This window comes from Erinaceus europaeus, chromosome 1 (genome assembly GCF_950295315.1).
Source record: "Erinaceus europaeus chromosome 1, mEriEur2.1, whole genome shotgun sequence".
Lineage (NCBI taxonomy): Eukaryota > Metazoa > Chordata > Mammalia > Eulipotyphla > Erinaceidae > Erinaceus > Erinaceus europaeus.
In genome coordinates this window covers 19,234,741-19,256,184 of record NC_080162.1, presented here as the reverse complement: position 1 = coordinate 19,256,184, position 21,444 = coordinate 19,234,741, and the positions used below count along the sequence as shown (strand labels likewise).

The 21,444-nt window shown below is 39.6% G+C and overlaps 1 protein-coding gene across 1 annotated transcript in view; it reads left to right on the top strand.

Annotated features, from left to right (window-relative positions):
- The window catches only part of CTNNA3 (catenin alpha 3), a 1,573,756-nt gene that overhangs the window by 26,973 nt on the left and 1,525,339 nt on the right, over positions 1-21,444 (top strand). The gene's annotated exons all lie outside the window — the stretch shown is intronic.

Genomic DNA, 21,444 nt, shown 5'->3' with positions numbered 1-21,444 from the left:
ACATTCAAATGTCCCCCCACCTCCTCTTCTCCTCTCTCTCTGGGTGCCAATGGGGCTGGAGTTCAGAGCCCTCTTCCCACCTCTTCCCCACTGCGGGCCCATATCTATTCATATTCAGCACAGGAGCCTGTGTCACCTCTGCGTCCCTGTCAGTCTGAGCTCACAGTCCATGTTCACAGCTGGAAACATTCAGGCTCCACTCATTTCAGGACCAGTCTTCCCTGAGTGGCAGAGAACTGTTGACTCAGCCTTCCATTGGAGAGTGGGGCAGTCTCCACCTAGTGCAGTTTTTTTGTGGATATGTTTATGATTTTTTTGTTATAGTGGTATTTGCATTAAAAACTACTGAATTTCAAAGTGAAGTGCCACTTACTGAAATTATTGATTCCCACTGATCATTGATGATTTTAGATTTGATTCACATCTTTTCTATTTGTCATGTTGATCATACCAATACAAGTAAAATGCTCCATTAAGTCTTATTAAAAGTTTTTGTTTTTGGGGAGGGGCTGGGCAGCAATGCAGCAGGTTAAGCACATGACACGAAGCTCAAGGATCTACGCAAGGATCTGGGTTCGAGCCTCCTGCTTTCCACCTGCAAGGGAGTTGCCTCACAAGCAGTGAAGCAGGTCTGCAGGTATCTTTCTCTCCACCTCTCTGCCTTTCCCTCCTCTCTCAGTTTCTCTCTGCCCTGTCCAGTAACAACAAGGTTAACAAAATGAGAAAAATGGCCTCCAGGAGCAGTGGATTCATAGAAATAAAAAAGAAAAAGTTATTTTATTTATTTTTAGGATAGCACCATACTAAATATGTCATCACTATTTTTCAGAGTGTTTAATTTGAAAAATTACATAGTTTATTTTAGGTATGTAATATAGTCTCTGATTAAACTAGAAACCATTCCAAAAGAAGCTGATGATCTTTTAATTCTTAATTCCACTAAATACATTAACAATTTAGTAAGCCTATTGAAAAATCCCTACCTTCCTCATTATTTATATTCATGTTATATTCCTTTGCTTTCAATGATCCACAGAAATTCCCACATCTGTATATAACTCAAAGTCAAAATTATGTTTTAATTTTGTGAATAATTGGTTATAGAACTATTATGTCACTCTGACTTCTAAATTAATTTATTCATAAATCTTTATTCTTTTTATAGACACTAGCATCATCCCTGCAAACCTGATTTAATCTATTTGTTTTCTCCCGGGCACAGGTAAATCACTAGGCCATTTTGCAGGAATGTTCAGTCTGGGATATATTTCAATCATTTGCTTTCATTCTCTGTGTGATGACTTACACAGTTACATCCCTCTGTAATAAATTCCTCCAATGGATCAGAAATAATTTTTTCTCAGAAATTACATTTTTATGATTGCAACTGTAGGCATCTGTACTTTATCATCGCAAGATCCAAGTTTGGCAATGCAGTGCAGGAAGTCTATTTATGTAGAATTGCAGTGAAAAAATTACATCTCTAGTTGTATATCCTCTGAAGGAGATATAAACTGCTAGATCATGCTATAGTCATTGCATAATAGAGCTGTATATAATATTATTTGTCACAAAATATAATTTGCTATAAGTCAGATTTGTATTGAATGTAAACTAAAAGAACTCACTTGCTAAGAATCCTTTAAGTTGAAAACAATAACAACCTCCTTGAAACATAAATTTACATAAAAATATAAAGTCTTTCTTGAGGAGGACAGAGATTCAAATATTTTTTTTCTGATGAAACTTTTTTAAGTGGGAAATATAAAGTTACATTAATGGTATTAAGCATTATCTCTCTGCCTCTCATCGCTAACTCTTGGAGAATCTCTTGGCTTCCTTTTTTTTTTTCTTTCCAATTTCCACTTCTTTTATTTAATAAGCATTTAAAAAATATTTATTTATTCCCTTTTGTTGCCCTTGTTGTTTTATTGTTGTAGTTATTATTGTTGTCATTATTGTTGGATAGGACAGAGAGAAATGGAGAGAGGAGGGGAAGACAGAGAGGGGGAGAGAAAGATAGACACCTGCAGAACTGCTTCACCGCTTGTGAAGCGACTCCCCGGCAGGTGGGGAGCCAGGGCTTGAACCAGGATCCTTACGCCAGTCCTTGTGCTTTGTGCCACCTGCACTTAACCCTCTGTGCTACAGCCTGACTCCCTCAATCCACTTCTATAGTGACTCCCATCTGTTTCAGGGAGTTCCTTAGGTAGGGCTTTTATAAGCTTTAGAATTCTCATTCATTTGAATTTAAGAATACCTGCTAATTCTATTAACAGCATAAGCTAGATAACGTTTTGATAAGAAGATACTCTCAGTCAGGCAAAATAGCTCGCTTGGGGGGGACCCATGATTTTTCATGCCACACAACTGGCTTTGAACCTGGTTTCTATGCATGAGAGGGAGCTTCAGTGCTCTGGTGCGTTCCCTAGTGGCAGAGTATGTTGACCCAGTCTCCCTTCACAGAGTGGGGCAGTCCCTGCCATTATTCTACATTGGGGGCAAAGTCCCCGAGAGGTCGACAAGTGCTTTTCCTGATGGAGATGACCAGTGATGGTGGAGAGAGGGATCTGCCAGAGATCTAGGCCCATCATATCTGTGTGGGAATCCCAGGATTCCCTGATTTGGGGCCCAGACGATTACTCCTACTTTTTGTTTCCTGTTCATTAATCATATTGCCCTGGTTTATATTGTGTGTCCTTTCAGCCACCAAGTTGCATATGCTACCATGATTTCATCCTGATTTCCCAGGACAGACAATCTTACCAGTGTGTCTTGGAACCTCACTGCTCCAGAGCCCTACCCCACTAGGGAAAGATAGAAACATGCTGGGGGTATGATTGACCTGCCAATACCCATGTCCAGTGGAATAGCAATCACAGAAGTCAGAATTCCCACCTTCTGTAACCCCAAAATAACTATGACCCATATTCCCAGTGGGGGAGAAATGATAGGGGGAAGATGACCAGAGGACTCTGAACTCCAATTCCATAAAGAACTGGAGAGAGAGGAGGAAAAAGGGAGGGACATTTGGATATAATTATAGTTGTAATGTGTGACTTGGAAAGGAAGAGAAGATGGGAAATTAAAAGAATGGGAAAATATCTATAAATATAGACAAACAGTTGGAGAAATAATAGTCAACCCATATCTGCAACCTGGGGAGAACTGCTGTAGCTTCCAATGGAGGGACTGTGGGTTCAGAACTCTGGTGGTGGGAATGGTGCGGAGTTGTTGTACCCTTGTACCCTGTAATTTTTTAAATCAGTATTAAACCACTAATTAAAAAAAACTTCTACTTCTGGAGTAGTGGTTCTATCATTATCCTTCTTTGGGAAACGGATTATAGACTGAGAGTTAAGCATTCAGTACTTCAAGAATTATATCACTTACAAAACTAAAAAGACACAGACAGAACTAGAGACATAAATAAGAGCTCTAGTGAGGCATATTTAATGTTTTGATTCACAAACGTCTGCTGCTGGGGGACACTGCATTACATTATTACTATGGTCTTAGTGGTTTCTTCTAATTTCTAAACTACCTCTTATTATCAGAATTATACTTTGGCCTTTTCAGGTACTCATGGTTTCCAATCCGCCCCCCTTTTTAAATCTCTTTATTGGGGAATTAATGCTTTTCAGTCGACAGTAAATAAATAGTTTGTACATGCATAACATTTCTCAGTTTTCCACATAACAACAATTCCCCCCCCCCACTAGGTCCTCTATCATCCTTTTCAAGGACCTGTACTTTTCCCCTTATCTACCCCAGAGGCTTTTACTTTGGTGCAGTACACCAACTCGAGTCCAAGTTCTGCTTTGTGTTTTCTCTTCTGATCTTGTTTTTCAGCTCTGTGAATGAGATCATCCCATACTCCTCCTTCTGTTTCTGACTTATTTCACTTAACATGATTTCTTCAAGCTCCATCTAAGATGGGCTGAAAATGCTGAAATCACCATTTTTACTCCGAAAATGTCTGATAGTTCTAGTTTACCTATCTCTTCATTTAGCTCCCATGTTTCTTTATTGATTTTCTGCCTGGATGATCTGTCCAGTTGAGAGAGTGGAGTGTTGAAGTCCCCTAAATGACTGTATTGCTGTTAATATATTGCTGTAGCTCTTTCAGTAAATGTTTGATGCATTTAGATGGCCTCTCCTTGGGTGCATAGATGTTGACCATTATTAAGTCCTCTTGATTTATTGATCCTCCAAGCACTAAGTAATGTCCATCCCTATCTTTTAAAAATTTTATTTATTTTAAGGTCTATCATGTTAGGTGTGAGCATTGCTGTTCCAGTCCCCCCACTTTTTTTTGTGGTCCATTGGCTTGTATGGTAGTTTTCCATCCTTTCACTTTGAGTCTGTGTTTGTCTTGTTGAGTTAGGTGGATTCCTGCAGACAAAATAAGGTTGTGCTGTGTTTTCTGATCCATCTTCCTACTCTGTGCCTTTTAATAGGTGAATTCAGTCCATTGACCTTTATTGATATAATAGATTGAAGATATTTTCTTTTATTATTATTATTTTTTATTGGGGAATTAATGTTTTACATTCAACAGTAAGTACAATAGTTTGTACATGAATAACATTACCCAGTTTCCCATATAACAATACAACCCCCACTAGGTCCTCTGAATCCTTCTTGGACCTGTATTCTCCCTACCCACCCACCCTCACCCCAAAGTCTTACTTTGATGCAATACGCCAATTCCATTTCAGGTTCTACTTGTGTTTTCTGATCTTGTTTTTCAACTTCTGCCTGAGAGTGAGATCATCCCATATTCATCCTTCTGTTTCTGACTTATTTCACTTAACATGAATCTTTCAAGGTCCATCCAAGATTGGCTGAAAATGGTGAAGTCACCATTTTTTATAGCTGAGTAGTATTCCATTGTGTATGTATACCACAACTTGCTCAGCCACTCATCTGTTGTTGGACATGAGGGTTGCTTCCAGGTTTTGGCTATTACAAATTGTGCTGCCAAGAACATATGTGTACACAGATCTCTTTGGATGGATATGTTGGGTTCCTTAGGATATATCCCCAGGAAAGTAATTGCAGGGTCATAGGGTAGGTCCATTTCTAGCCTTCTGAGAGTTCTCCAGACTGTTCTCCATAGAGGTTGGACCAATTTACGTTCCCATCAGCAGTGTAGGAGGGTTCCTTTGACCCCACACCCTCTCCAGCATTTGCTGCTATTCCCTTTTCTGATGTATGACATTCTCACAGGAGTGAAGTGATATCTCATTGTTGTCTTTATATGCATTTCTCTGACAATCAGAGACTTGGAGCATTTTTTCATGTGTTTCTCGGCCTTTTGGATCTCTTCTGTGGTGAATAATCTGTCCAAGTCCTCCCCCTATTTTTGGATGGGGTTATTTGTTGTCTTGTGTTGAGTTTGTCAAGCTCTTTATATATGTTGGTTATTAAACTCTTGTCTGATGTATGGCATGTAAAGATCTTCTCCCATTCTGTGAGGGGTCTCTTGGTTTGGGTAGTGGTTTCTTTTGCTGTGCAGAAGCTTTTTAATTTGATGTAGTCCCATAGGTTTATACTTGCCTTAGTCTTCTTTGTAATTGGATTCATTTCATTGAAGATATCTTTAAAATTTATGTGGAAAAGAGTTCTGCCAATATTTTCTTCTAAGTATCTGATAGTTTGTGGTCTAACAACCAAGTCCTTGATCCACTTGGAATTTACTTTTGTATTTGGTGAAATACAATGGTTCAGTTTCATTCTTCTGCATGTTTCAACCCATTTTATTCCAACACCATTTGTTGAAGAGACTCTGCTTTCCCCATTTAATAGTCTGAGCTTCTTTGTCAAAGATTAGATGTCCATAGGTGTGGGGGCTCAGATTGAAGATATTTTAATGCCATTCTTGTAGATTTTTAGAGTGCTCTGATATATGACATATTTGTGGTGATCTGATTGAAACAAGTATTTATTAATGTGAGAATAAGAAAGATGGAGAGAGAGAAGGTGAAGAAAGAAGAAAAAGAGGAAGAGAAGAGAAGGAGGAGGAGGAGGAGGAGTAAAAGGAGGAGGAGGAGTTAGAGGAGGAGGAGGAGTAAGAGGAGGAGGAGGGGGAGGAAGGAGAAGAAGGGAACCAACATATATGTGTGTGGTACAGGGATCTAACTCAGGACCTTATGATTATCAGTTTTCCACTAGTCAGTCTCTGAGCCACTACAGTCCCCTTGAGAACTGGCCAGGTAGATGATATGGCTGTTTTCCTTAGGCTGTCTTACTCTTTGACCTTCTATTTCCTTATCAGTGCCTTGACAATAACAATTAAGATTTTCTGTAATTGTCCTTGCTGTCCTATGTTAGAATTTAGTTTTTTTCCCCTGTAAACCTCTCTTCTGGTATTTCCTTCACCTCATCTCTAAGATTTTAGTTTCTTAGGTATGGTTCTCCTGTGCTCTCCAACCAGTCTGTCTGACATGCATTTATTTCCATTTTGTTTGCCATCATTTTGCTGTTGATAGATGGTAACCACCAATGATGCCCATTTTGAGACTAGAAACAGATGTAACAAAATAGTTAGCTGCAAGTACTTCCAAAGCTGCATGTGTTCAAGATGAGACAGTGGCAATGGGCGTCTGTGGAAGTGAGTATGGCTTGCTTTTTTTTCTCTTTCTTTCTTTCTTTCTTTCTTTCTTTCTTTCTTTCTTTCTTTCTTTCTTTCTTTCTTTCTTTCTTATTTGCTAGGACAGACAGAAATTGAGAGGGGGAGAGGAAGATAGAAAGGGAGAAACAGAGAGACACTTGCAACACTGTTTTACCTCTCATGAAGCTTCTCCTCTGCAGGTGGGAACAAGAGCTTGACTCCTAGTCCTTGCACATGGGAATGCGTGTGCACAGCTAGGTGCACAACTGCCTGACCCTTTAGGATGCTTCTCTTTTAAAAATTTAATTTATTTATATAGTGGAAATATTGACAAGACCATAGGATAGGAGGGTACAATTTCACACTATTCCCCTCGCTTAACTGTGCTTCATTCTGCATGGAACTCCATCAAACAATGCTTGCACCAAAAGTCACAAGATTTTTTTTTTTTTTTTAAATTGAGGAAAAGCTTTTCAAAACTGTTATTATCTCAAGGATAAAGTTTCACATCTACCCAGGATAAGTGCCAGCACATCTTACCCACAAACAAATGGTCCCAATTCCTCTTTTAGTTTCCTCCCCTTGTTAATCTTTGGGTCTGCTGAAATTTCTTATGAAAACCCCTTTGAATTTCTTTCCCAATCTTTCCCCTTTTCGTATTAGAGTTAAACCTAACCCAGGGGACTGGGTGGTGAATAGTTAATCCTGTTCTGAACACCATGTTTTCCTTTCCACCCTGGCTCATATACAGAATCTCTTTGTTACACCCACTCTTAACAAAATTTCTTTCTCCTCCTTCAACCAAGGGAAAAATGTTAAAAAAAAACCAATTATGCATGTCAATTTATGCTTAGATGCCAAAGGGTTCATTTCTTGCTGTTCTACAGGTATATCTGGTTGACTTCTAGGTAGGAGAGGGGACACATTCTTTTACTATTATTATTATTATTATTATTATTATTTTTACTGTGTGGGGTTTAATAATCCACATTGCAGTCATTGACATATGTGTTCAGTTTCACTATATACCAGCTCCTCCCTCCAGTTTTCTTCCTCTCCTCACTCTCTCTCCCTTCTCCCTTTGCTTTGGTGTAAGACACCATGCCGATTTCATGTTTCACTTTGTGTTCTCTCTCCCCATTCCAGCTGATTAAGTCTCATTAATAAGTGAGATCATTTGGTATTGGTCCTTCCCTTTTTTTGCATATCCTGCTGAACATGATGCCCTCAAGTTTTATCTAAGAGGATGCAGAGGAGATAAATTCATCATTTTTAATAGCTGAGCAATATATATATATATATATATATATATATATATATATATATATATATATATATATCACAATTTTTTTAAGTCCCTCATCTGATGTTAGACATCTAGGTGCTTCCAGGTTCTAATGATTACAAATTGTGCTGCTATGAACATAGGTATATATAGATCTCTTCTGACAGGTATTTCTGTTTCCTCTGGGTAAATCCCCAGGAGGGGAATTGCTGGCTTGTAGGATAGGTCCATTCTAGCTTTCTGATAAATATTCAGACTTTTTTCCACAATGGCTGGACCATTTTTACACTCCCATCAGTGGAGCAAAAGTGTCCTACATCCTTGCTAACATTGGTCCTTTCTGATGTATGACATTCTCACATGTGTGAAGTTATATCTTATTGCTGCATTTATTTGCATTTCTTGATGAGCAATGACTTTGAGCACCTTCTCATATATCTATTGCTCCTTTGGATCACTTTCCATAGTGAAATTTCTATCCATGTACTCACCCTATTTTCTAATGGGGTAGCTTTTTTTTTTTTGGTGCTGTTTACTGAGCTCTTTATGTATTTTGGTTATTAGCCCTTTGTCTGAAGTGTGTTGTGTAAAGATCTTCTCCCGTGCTGTAAGGCGTCTTTCTGTTTGGGTGGTGGTACCTTTTGCTGAACAGTTTGATGTAGTCCCATTGGATTATTTATTTATTTATTTTTTGCTGTTGGATATGAATCCTTGAAGGATTTCTTGAAGCATAGGTTATGAAGGATCCTGCCAATATTTTCTTCTATGGATTAGATAGTTCCTGGCCTGATGTCCATGTTGATCCACTTGGAGCTAACTTTTGTGCACTCTGATAAGTGATGGTTCAATTTCATCTGCTTGCATATTTCAGGAGAGAGGACTTAGATGAGTACCTTAGAAAGCTGTGGTATATGCACACAATGGAATACTATTCAGTTATTAAAAATGATGAATTTGCTTTCTTCACCTCATCTAGGATAGAGCTTGAAGGGATCATGTTAAATGAGGTAAGCCGGAAAGAGTAGGATGAATATGGGATGATCTCACTTATTGACAGAAGTTGAGAAATAAGAACAGAAAGGGAAAACACATAATAGGATTTGGACTTGGTTTGGTGTATTGCACCAGAGTAAAGGACTCGGGGGAGGGGAGGAAAAGGCTTTCAGCTCGTAGTGCATGACGGTGGAGGAGCACCTAGGCTGGGGGTGTTTTGCACAAATCTGAGCAATTTTACACATGTACCAACAACTGCATTTACTGTAAACCATTAATCCCCCCTGTAAAAACATTAAATAAAAAAGAAAACTACTGGGGGCAGGCTGGTGGCGCACCTGGTTGAGCGCGCATGGTACAATGCGCAAGGACCCAGGTTCGAGCCCCCAGTCCCCACCTGCAGGGGGAAAGCTTCACAAGTGGTGAAGCAGTGCTACAGGTGTCTCTCTGTCTCTCACCCTCTCTACCTCCCCCTTCCCTCTCAATTTCTAGCTGTCTCTATCCAAATAAATAATGATAATAAAAAAACAAAAAGAAAACTACTGTAGATAAGGGGCCGTGGCTATATGTGGCTCTTCCTTACCAATAATTTACTACTAGACAAATATGGGTTAGGTTATAGTGAGAACCCTCATGGTGTGAATAACCATAGATCTCTTGGATTTTGATGGACTCTTTTCTCTCATTTTTTTTTCCCCCAGAGCACTGCTCAGCTCTGGTATTTGTGGTGTTATTGATTGAACCTGGGGCTTTTGGTAAGCATGAAAATTCTTTTGCATAACCATTATGTTATTTCTTCAGCCCTGACTATCTCTTCTTGAGGTGGGGAAAGGTCAGTGAGGGAAGAAACTCATAATGCCTACTGCTGAAATTATGGTATAGTGTTATACCACCTGAAGAGGCTTACGATTATTTTGCATCAGTGTTTCTTAACTGAAACTAAAAAAGGGAATTTCTTGAAAAGCTTATGAATATCTTGGTACATAGGCCATAAGTAAGGTCAGTTACTTATGCTCTAGGACACCATTAGCAGTATTTTAAAATGTCTCCTAGATGATTCTGTTATATAGCCACTGGAGTAGGACCCTCCTGCCACCAAAATATTGCCCATGAACTGGCAACATTAAACTTCTTAAGAAGTTGTGGGGGGAGACACCATAGTGGTTATGCAAAGAGACCCTTATGCTTTAGGCTCTAAACTGCCAGGTTAAGTCCCCCTGCACCACCAGAAGCCAGAGCTGATTAGTGCTCTGGTAAGAAAAATATCTACCCTAAGATCCCTATTCTCATCTGTTCTTTTCCTGCTTTTTGGTCCCTGTTTATTAAACTTTTTGTCCTGTGTCCTGCTTTATATTTTATTGCCTTTCAGCCACCAAGTTGTAGATGCTATTATGATTTCCCCCTGACTGCCTTGGGCAGACAACCTCACCAATGTGTCCTGGAACATCACCTCTCCAGAGCTGTACCCCATTAGGGAAAGATGGAAACAGACTGGGTGTATGGATCAACCTGCCAACACCCATGCCCAGCAGAGAAGCTATTACGGAAGCCAGAGCTCCCACCTTCTGGGCCCCCAAAATAATTTTTTTTAAAGTAGGAGTAATGTTAGGGGAAGATGATCAGAGTGCTCTGTACTCCAATTCCACCAAGACCCAGGGAGAGAAGAGGAAAATAAGAAGGGCATTCAGAAGTAGCAATAGGTGAAAGTGTTATTTAGAAAGAAAGAGAAGGCAGGACCATAGAAAAAAATATAGATAGTTATAGAAATAATAGTCAACCCATATCAGTGATCCTGGGAGAACTACTGTAGTTTCTTATGGAAGGAATGGGGACACTGAACTCTTGGTGCGAATGGTGTGGAATTATACCTCTGTTATCTCATAATTTTGTAAATCAATATTAAATCATGAATAAAATAATAAAAACTCCTAAAATGCAAACTCTTTACCCTAAAATCCCTTAAACAACAATTAGAGGCAATATATCAATATAGTAAAGTTGCGATTTGTAAGAATACATGGTACTTCTGCATGCCAGAAATGAACTAGAAGATAAAGAAACCAAGAAAACAATATCCTTGAAAATCATATGAAATTATCTAGGAAAAACTAAGTAAACTCGGAAGTTCATTCATCGGAACTTCCCCTGGTGCTGTGGTCCTCCCACGTGGTACTGAGACGTGAGCCCCTGACTTTATGCATGATAAGGTGCATGGCCCACCCAGACTGAACTATCTCTTGGTTTTAAGAATAAATATAAGCAGGTAAAGATTGCACAGAAAACCCCCCATAAAATGTAAGTAAGTGATAAAATTGGAAGATACTCCATGATTATGGACTAGAAAAACTAAAATTATCATTCTATTCAAAGCAATTTGCAAATTTCATGTAATCTCTGTCTAATTTATTCTTTTTTTTTGGGGGGGGGTCCTTACCAGAGCTTCAGTGCTCTAGGATGACATCTTAGGATAGAAAGAGAAAGACAGAAAGATAGACTGACACTGAGACCACAGCATCAAAGCTTCTTCCAAAGTTGTAGGGACTGGACCTAAGCCGAGGCTGAGTACATGGTAAAGAAGGGAATGAGTCATCTGACCTGTTTGGCAGTCCTAACCCCACCAGTAAGGAAATAGAACAGAAGATGCTTAATTTTTTTGAATTACAAAAGATTTCGGCTTGCCAAAGAAATCCTGAGGAAAAAGATCAAGAAGGGAGGCATTGCTAGACTACCTAAAATTATACTTCAAAGTTATAGGTGTCATAAGTGTTATTGGAATTCAAGCAGATGCACAACACACAGATAAATGGAATAGATTGAGAACTCAGAAATTAATCCTCATATGTATGGTTAACTGATTTAGGACTAATTAAAGTATTTTCAAGAAATGATGCTGGGAATTTTGGATAACTCCATAAAAAAAAAAAAGAAACCTGGATACTGTTTCACACTATGCAATGAAAGTTAACTCAAAATGGATCAAAGACTTGGATATTGGATCTGGAACCATAAAATGCACTGAAGAAAATATAGGCAAAATACTTCATGATAATTATTCCAGAGATGTCTTTGACCTCAGTTGCAAACAAGGAAAATATAAATAAAAATAAGCAAATGGGACTTAATCAAACTAAGTAGTTTCTGCACAGTGAAGGGAACCCACTAAAACAAAAATATTTGCTATTGAATCAAAGAAAGTATTTGTGTAACATACACCTGACAAGGAACTGATATGTGATATATAACAACAGGCATCCAGTATAAAAATAAGTTGCAATTACCACTGGGTGGGTAGCACACCCAGTTCAACACATGCATTACCAAGTGCAAAGACCTGGGTTCAAATCCCCGTTCTTGAACGGTAAAGTAATTCTGCAGGTGTCTCCATTTCTCTTTTCCTCTCTAACTCCCCCTTCTATCCCAATTTCTCTGACCCTATTCAATAAATGAATAAATAAAATATTAAAAAGTTAAAAAGTCAGTTCAGGATAAATAAAAAATATAACACAAATATTGAGTCAGAGAAAAGGGAAACCACAGAGGCAATGCCATTTATAGCTGCAGCAAAAAGGTAAAATACTTTGAGTTAACCCAAAAAGGAGAAGGACATTTATAATGAAAAGTATGACCTTTTGGGGGGGGGTATATATTTTATTTATTTATTTATTTATTTATTTATTTAAAAAAGGAGTCATTAACAAAACCATAGGATAAGAGGGGTACACCTCCACATGACTCCCACCACCAGATCTCCGTATCCCATCCCCTCCCCGATAGCTTTCCTATTCTTTATCCCTCAGGGAGTATGGACCCAAGGTCATTATGGGATGCAGAAGAGGGAAGGTCTGACTTCTGTAATTGCTGCCCTGTTGAACATGGGCTTTGACAGGTCAATCCATACTCCCTGATTGTATGCCTCTCTCTTTCCCTAGTAGTGTGGGGCTCTGGGGAAGTAGAGCTCCAGGGCACATTGGTGGGGCTGTCTGTCCAGGGAACTCTGGTCGGCATCATGCTGGCATCTGGAACCTGGTGGCTGAAAAGAGAGTTAACATACAAAGCCAAATAAACTTTTGAACCATTATGGACCTAAAGGCTGGAATAGTGCAGATGAAGTGTTGGGGGGGGGTACTCACTGCAGACTATTGTGTACTTTTGCTTTCAGGCATATATTTTGTCCTAGTTTATGGATACATGTGAACCTATGCTCTATCTCACGGGACCTAGTCTATATCCAGGTTTTGGGACTTTGTTAGGAAGTGAACCACCTGGAATGGAATTAGAGAATACTATGAAAGATAAGGTCTCACATGAGTCATGAAGCTGAAGGGTTGTCATTCCACACCAGAAGTCTCTGGAAACAGTCTGAAGTGAAGCATGCTGAGGTGGTACTTGTTGCATTGATTAGGCTGGGATCGGTGGATGCAATATTATTTGGTATGAGTTGAGAGAAGCATGCAGGAAAATGGGCCCCACCCTAAGGTTCCAGGACTGGGGGAAATATAGGCTCTATAGTGGAAATTGTGAGGTCTTAGGGTTCAAGAAGACAATAAATAGTTATTGTTATAATCACATTATTTGTTAATTAGGTTAACTTTGAAAAAATCCCTTTGTTAGGATTTGCTGTATAATACCCAACATCACCATGATTTATGTCCTTTGACATTATTTGTATATAGCTGTGCCACCAGTTGCTTCTGTTCTCCCTGATCTAGGCTTTTGAGAGAGTCAGCATATCAAAGGCTCAGCCTATGTATTAAAAAGACTCAGTCTGTGCTTTAAAAGTTTGAGACATACAATCAATTTTCCCCCTCATATTAATTAGTGACTACAAATTAATAAGAGTATATATAAACACCATTAATAAGAGTATATATAAACACCACCACCAAAAGACTGTGTTCCATCCCCCCCCCCCCCGGGAAGCCGAATATCCACCCTCACCCTCACCCTCACCCTCACCCTCACCCTCACCCTCACCCTCACCCTCACCCTCTCCCTCACCCCAGGGTTTTTACTTTGGTGCCCTACTCCAGATTTAGTCAAATCCTGCTTTTAGTTTCCCTTTCTGTTCTTCGTTCTCAACTTCTGTTGATGAGTGGGATCATCCCATACTCATCTTTATCTTTCTGATTTAGCTCACTTAACATAATTCCTTCTAGCTCTGTCCAAGATGGGTCAGAGAAGGTGGGTTCATTGTTTTTAATAGCTGCATAGTATTCCATTGTGTATATATACCACAGCTTTCTCAGCCACTCATCTGTTGTTGGGCACCTGGGTTCCTTCCAGGTTTTAGCTATTATGAATTGCGCTGCTATGAACATAGGAGTACAAATATCTTTTTGGTTGGGTGTTATGGAGTCCTTGGGGTATATCCCCAGGAGAGGAATTACTGGATCATATGGAAGGTCCATGTCTAGCCTTGTTAGAGTTCTCCACATTGCTCTCCAGAGAGGCTGGACCAGTTTACATTTCCACCAGCAGTACAGAAGGGTTCCTCTGTCCCCACAGCCTCTCCAGCATTTGTTGCTGCTGGGGGGGGTATATTTTTATTAGTAATTTAATCATGATTTGCAAAATTACAAGATTTGAAGGTAGTTTCATAATCACAGTATGTGTATAAGTCGATGCATTCAAATTTCTGTGCCTCCCTTCATATGATAACCACCATAGTTTTCACAAACTTCAAGACACAATTTGGAGAGAGATTCCCCATGAAGTGGGAGAAAAATTTGTATGTAATAACAGAGGGAAATAATGACAATATACAAAGAACTCACCCAATTCAGTAATAACAGGAGAAACAACCCCATTGAAAAATGAGGGAGGACTTGGGCAGAATCTTCTCCAAAGAGGAGGTCCAAAGAGCCAACAGATAAAAGATAAATGCTCAAAGTCGCTGATGGTCAAATAAAAACATTGAGATACCACTTTACTGTTCTTAAACCTTTTAAGAGTTCTCAATCCCAAGCATAGAATTTGTTGGTGTTGATCTATATGACTTGGTCCCCCTATAATCACCTTATCTCACTACTTTTATTCTCTTTCCACTCTGCAGTAGGTGCATTTGCCTATGTCTGCTTCTGCAGCAGTCAGGCACTGGTTTTGGAGAGGACACATTTGCTATCTCCCTTGTTTGTGATTCAGTCGTCATTTAGATATACACATGTCTTCTCTACTTTCTGGGGTCTTTGTTAACAAACTGAGAGAGCTTCTTCTTTTTAAAAAGTTTTTTTTTATGCTACTTGGTATTTTATTTATTTATCTGTCCCCTTTTGTTGCCCTTGTTGTTTCTTATTGTTGTAGTTATTATTGTTGTTATTGATGTCATTGCATAGGACAGAGATAAATGGACAGAGGAGGGGAAGACAGAGGGGGAGAGAAAGATAGACACCTACAGACCTGCTTCACCATTTGTGAAGCGACTCCCCTGCAGGTGGGGAGCCAGGGGTTCGAACTGGGATCCTTATGCCCATTCTTGCACTTTGTGCCACGTGTGCTTAACCCGCTGTGCTACCACCCGACTCCCTTAAAAAGTTTTTATTTATAAAATGGAAACACTGGCAAGCCCATAGATAAGATAAGAAGGGTACAACTCCACACAGTTCCTACCACCGGAACTCCATATTCCATTTCCTCTCCTGATAGCTTTCCTATTCTTTATCCCTCTGGGAGCATGGACCCAGGGTCATTATGGGATGCAGAAGGTGGAAGGTCTGGCTTCTGTAATTGCTTTTCCATTGAACATGGGTGTTGACAGGTCGATCCATACTCCCAGGCTGTCTCTCTCTCCCTAGTGGGGCAGTGATCTGGGCAAGTGGGGCTCCACCACACATGGGGTCGAGAGAGCTTCTTTGATACAAAATCTAAACTAGCCCTTCCTCATTATACTCATCCTTTTTCCTTTGCATCATAGCATACATTAATCACTGCTACTGTATCATACGATTACTTATGCATTGTTTATTTGCTGTCTCCCTTCAGTAGGATAAAGCTCACTGATAGCCTCCTGGCACAGAGCGGATGCACACCTTATTGTTGATTAAGTAATGCTGAGTTCAGGCTTTTCAAATGTGCTTTTGGGTGATAAGTAAATGAAAAATGGTAGAAACTAATATTTGATATTAGTCTAAGCAAATAGTTTGTTCTCTGTGTTTAAAATCATATTAATTTTTCAGGAATTAGTGTAGTTCCTGAAATAGAAGAGTTAGTTACAACTGTTTGTGTGTTTGACATGTAAATCCCTTTGCTTTGTTACACCATCTGTGTGACCCTAGAGGGCTGGTAAAATTGGAGAGGGATCTACATGTACTTTATTACTGTCCCTGAGTAGCTCCAAATAATAGCTCGTGTTAGCAGTGTTTGTTAATCTAACAAACAAAGCCCTATATTATATTTTTCCTGATGGTGATCATGTTATATTTTTGTGTCTTTTTTTCCTTATTGCTTTTTAAAAATAAGTTTTTAATTAGTAACTTAATAATGATTGACAAGCTTGTGGTATGAGGGGTACAATTCCATACAATTCCCACCACCAGAGTTCCATATCCCCTCCCCTCCACTGGAAGTTTCCCTATTCTTTATCCCTCTGGAGTAAGGACCAAAGATTTGTATGAGGAGCAGAAGGTGGGAGGCCTGGTTTCTGTAATTGCTTCAATACATACCCACAGCCTGTTTCTATCTTTCCCTAGTGGGACAGGGCTCTGGGGAGGTGGGGTTCCAGGACACATTGGTGAGGTCATCTGCCAAGGGAAGTCAGGTTGGCATCATGGTAGCATTTGCAACTTGGTGGTTGAAAAACATTAAGATATAAAGCAGAATAATTTCTCTAATAATCAGGAGCCTAAAGGTAAAAGTATAACAGATGAAATTTGGGGTCTTAGACTTCCATGGACGGCCCCACCAATATGTCCTAGAGCTCCACTTCCCCAGAAACCCACCCCACTAGAGAAAGAGAGAGGCAGGCTGGGAGTATGGATTGACCAGTCAATGCCCATGTTCAGCGGGGAAGCAATTACAGAAGCCAGACCTTCCACCTTCTGTATCCCACAATGACCTTGGGTCCATACTCCCAGAGGGATAAAGAATAGGAAAGCTATCAGGGCAGGGGATGGGATACAGAGATCTGGTGGTGGGAATTGTGTGGAGTTGTACCCCTTTTATCCTATGGTTTTGTTAATGTCTCCTTTTTTTAAATAAATAAAAAATAATAATAAAAAAGAAATTTGGGGTCTTCATGTTGGAAGGAGCTAGGAAGTATATTTTAGGTATATTCCAAGGGGCCTGTGACTTTACTAATTTTTGACTGAGCCCAACAGGCATGTGGGTTAAGAATATTGTCTGGGAAAATGGTGTCAGAGTTGAGGATAAGACTAGAAAGCTGGATAAGGGCAGAGAGAATTGTGTCATTTTTTTGGTGAGGATTTTTATAGGCCTGGATTGAAGATCTTCCATATGAAAGGAACCCTTTTTAGTTCAGAAAGGTTTGTGCATCTGTGACTAAAAGACAACTTAATAAGACATTGATGAGTATGTCAGAATTATCTTTGCTATAGATTCCAATTAAATTATTTGCTTCTTCAAGAGATGGGGCATTTTTCCAAATAACATATATACTTCTGTCCCTACATATCTTGGTGAGAATCACCTATAATCATGAATCACAAGAGTCACTGGTAGTAATCAGATCCTGTAGGTGACTTAGGATGACAAACATGCTTAGTTTTCATAGATTACCAAGCCATATTTACTTTCTAAAATTAATGATTTAAAAATCTCACTTGGCTTTAGTTTAGCCAATATTGAATAACTATCTTGAGGTATTTAAAAATAAACACACACATCCCAGTGCACAAGGATCCAGGTTCAAGTGCCTGGTCCCCACCTGCATGGGGAAAGCTTCACAAGTGGTGAAGCAGGGCTGCAGGTGTCTGTCTCTTTCCCTTTTTATCTCCCTCTCTCCTCTCAATTTCTCTCTGTCTCTATCCAATAATAAATAAATATATTAAAAATAAACATAGGTATACATAATTTATAAAGATGAATAACTTTTAGTTTGCAAGTGAATTTTTTGATGGAAGCCAAATGTTCTTTTTTACATTTCTTAATTCTCCGGCACTTATAAGAACAAAGGCTTTCTAGAATGCTCATTTTAATTTCAAAGCTCAGGCTATTCTATGGAAAACATTTGGTGCATGGAGGACCTGAACAATAGTAGAGGAATGTTCAGTGGGAAGCAGCATGAATTGTGCTACTTAAAATACATTTTGAGGGAACATTTTCGACAATGATACTCATTCTTTGTTTCAAACAAAGGTTTTAAACTAAAAACTATAATTTGTCTTAATCTGGACAACTGTCTTTTAACTCTTGGTATATAAGTAAGACTGGTCATAGTGATCTATTTGCCAGTTGGAGTCTGTGAAAATGTATTTAATGCATGATAAAGATGTGTGGTCCTGTCTGTCTATAAAGCATTGAGAATTTAAACTACCTTCATCAGATTTAGCTAGGGAAGCCCAAGAGCTAGACAAGATTAGACTCAGAGACACCACCTTTGGCAAGTATCCTATAACAGGTTTTCTGTGTTCGTGTGGGCACTGGACTAGAAAGTACACATTCAGGCCCAACCAGCGCTGTGTCATGTATGAGTTTTATTTATTTATTTTTGAATTTTATTTAACTTTCACACAGTTATTGTAAGGTAACATGGGGGGCAGCAGACTTTCTATAGGACAGTCTACTCTGTATTGTGCACAAAAGAATGAAACAAATTGGAATGAATTAGGTCTAGGGCTGGGGAGGTATCTTACCATTAGAGTGCAGGACTTAATGCTTGAAGATTCATAGGTCTGGCACTAGATTCTTTTTTTTTAAATTTCTTTATTGGGGAATGTTAATGTTTAATGTTTTTCATTTGACAGTAAATACAATAGTTTGTATATGCATAACATTTCCCAGTTTTTCTTATAACAATATAACCCCCACTAGGTCCTCTGTCATCCTTTTTGGACCTGTATCCTGCCCCGCCCCCCACCAGAGTCTTTTACTTTGGTGCAATACACCAATTCTAGTTCAGGTTCTACTTGTGTTTTCTCTTCTGATCTTGTTGGGGCTAGATTCTTGACACCACCATATAACACTGCTGAACAGTACTGTAGTCTATCTCTTTCAGTCTCTCATAAAAATAAATAAATCTTTTTTTTTTTTAAATTTTTTTATTTAAGAAAGGATTAATTAACAAAACCATAGGGTAGGAGGGGTACAACTCCACACAATTCCCACCGCCCAATCTCCATATCCCACCCCCTCCCCCGATAGCTTTCCCATTCTCTATCCCTCTGGGAGCATGGACCCAGGGTCATTGTGGGTTGCAGAAGGTAGAAGGTCTGGCTTCTGTAATTGCTTCCCCGCTGAACATGGGCGTTGATTGGTCGGTCCATACTCCCAGTCTGCCTCTCTCTTTCCCTAGTAGGGTGGGTCTCTGGGGAAGCTGAGCTCTAGGACATATTGGCGGGGTCTTCAATCCAGGGAAGTCTGGCCGGCATCCTGATGACACCTGGAACCTGGTGACTGAAAAGAGAGTTAACATACAAAGCCAAACAAATTGTTGAGCAATCATGGACCCAAAGCTTGGAAAAGTGGAGAGGAAGTATTAGGGAGGTACTCACTGCAAACTCTAGTGTACTTCTGCTTTCTTACTTTGGTGCCATACTCCAAACTCAGTCAATTTCTGCTTTGCGTTTCTACTTCTTCTTTTTTTTTTTTTTTTACATGCATAACATTCCCCAGATTCCCATTTAACAATACAACCCCCACTATTTAATTCATCATTTTTCATGGACCTGTATTCTCCCCACCCACCCACCCACCCCAGAGTCTTATACTTTGGTGTAATACTCCAATTCCATTTCAGGTTCGACTTGTGTTTTCTTTTCTAATCTTGTTTTTCAACTTCGGCCTGAGAGTGAGATCATCCCGTAAAAATAAATAAATCTTTATAAGAAATAGAGAGCATATTCTAAAGGAGGGAAGGAATAGAAGGGTAGGTAAAATGATATTCTCATATTGTTCCCCATAAACTTTCAAAGGAAGATTTAATGCCTTGTAAGTAGCACACCAGCCAAGTATGTAGGGGTGCAGCTCAGGGGGAGTCATACACCCATCCCTGCTGTCACAGACGTGATGCATCATTATTACAAGCTTTCTTAACTTCTGCCCACAAGTGGGATTATCTATATCAACCATCTCTTTCTGTTTTACCTCACATAACAGGATTCTCTCAAACTCTATCCTAGATGAGGTGAAGAAGGCGACTTCATCATTCTTTTTTTTTTTATATATTTATTTTATTTATTTATTCCCTTTTGTTGCCCTTGTTGTAGTTATTATTGTTGTTGTTGGATAGGACAGAGAAATGGAGAGAGGAGGGGAAGACAGAGAGGAGGAGAGAAAGATAGACACCTGCAGACCTGCTTCACCGCCTGTGAAGCGACTCCCCTGCAGGTGGGGAGCCGGGGTTTGAACCGGGATCCTTATGCTAATCCTTGTGCTTTGCACCACCTGCGCTTAACCCGCTGCGCTACAGCCTGACTCCCAACTTCATCATTCTTAACTCCTTAGTAGTATTACATTATGTACATGCACCACAACTCTCTTGGCCATTCATCTGCTGTTGGACATGTAGGCTTTTAAAAAATATTTATTTATTTTTCCCTTTTGTTGCCCTTGTTTTTATTGTTGTTGTAGTTATTATGTTCCTATTGATGTTGTCATTGTTAGGACAGAGAGAAATGGATAGAGGAGGGGAAGACAGAAAGGGGGAGAGAGATAGACACCTGCAGACCTGCTTCACCGCCTGTGAAGCGACTCCCCTTCAGGTGGGGAGCCGGGGGCTCGAACAGGAATCCTTACGCCGGTCCTTGTGCTTCGTGCCACATATACTTAACCCACTGTGCTACTGTGCTACTGACTCCCATGTAGGGTATTTTTATATACTTTTGGTAAATACCCAGAAGTCAGATAATTGGATTGTGTGGAATCTTTATTTTCAGCTTTTGAGTAATATCTGTATTGCTCCCCACAATGACTATACCCATTTACATTCTGCTAGCAATGTAGTTAAGGGTTCCTTTCTCTCCGCATTCTCACCAACACCTGTTTCTCGTCTTTGAAAGGATAGCTGTTTTCACAGGTGCACACACAGTTCCAAAGTAATTTTCTAGTCGTAGACACGAGATTATATCTTTGTGGCCCTTCCTTTCTTCTCCTTTGTGTGCATTCTTTCCCATGTCTAATTCTTTTTTTTTTTTTTTCCTCCAGGGTTATTGCTGGGCTCGGTGCCTGCACCATGAATCCACCGCTCCTGGAGGCCATTTTTCCCCTTTTTGTTGCCCTAGTTGTTGCAGCCTCGTTGCGGTTATTATTGCCATTGTTGACGTTGCTTTGTTGTTGGATAGGACAGAGAGAAATGGAGAGAGGAGGGGAAGACAGAGAGAGAGAGGAGAGAAAGATAGACACCTGCAGACCTGCTTCACCGCCCGTGAAGTGACTCCCC